Raw genomic sequence first — 738 nt, 5'->3', positions numbered from 1 at the left:
GCATTAGGAGATATACCTAATGTAAATGATGAGTTAATGGGTGCAGCACACCAACATGGCACATGTATACATATGTAACAAACCTCCACGTTGTGCATATGTACCCTAGAACATAAAGTATAATAAAAAAATTTTTAAAAAACAAAAATAAAACAACACTGAAACTCAGTACCACCCATCTGGGACTTTGGTGTACATGGTTTGGGATGCAGCCTGAGCATCAGGGTGTTTGAAACCTGGTGATTCTAACATGCAGCCAAGATATAGAACTATCACTGCACAACAGCTAAAATTATATAACCTGGGTTACATGTACCAATAGAGATAAAGCTGTAAAGAATACAATGCTGAAGGAAAAGTCAGTTGCCAAAGGATATATACAGTATGATGGTTTTTACAGAAAATTTAAGAGCATGAAATATAATATATATATATAGAGAGAGAGAGAGAGTATGGATACACACATAATTTTTTGTTAAAAAGCATGAGAATTAAAAACCCCAAGTTCAGAGTGCTGTTTAGCTCTGGGGAGGGAAGATGATGGCTAGGGCTGGGATGAGACTAGGAATTGGGACTGGAGACTCAGCTCCAGGTGATGGCTATTCGAGTTCCTTCTAGGTTGTTGATTCCCCCAACAGTGCAATAACAGATGCTCTGCAGCAAACACAAATCTAATGTAGGACAGCTCTTTTTCTTAACAGCAGCTGAAGTCCCCTCCCCACCCCATCCCATCCCTCA

The sequence above is a fragment of the Mandrillus leucophaeus genome, unplaced genomic scaffold (genome assembly GCF_000951045.1).
Source record: "Mandrillus leucophaeus isolate KB7577 unplaced genomic scaffold, Mleu.le_1.0 Scaffold498, whole genome shotgun sequence".
Classification (NCBI taxonomy): domain Eukaryota; kingdom Metazoa; phylum Chordata; class Mammalia; order Primates; family Cercopithecidae; genus Mandrillus; species Mandrillus leucophaeus.
Note: the sequence above shows the minus strand (reverse complement) of the source record.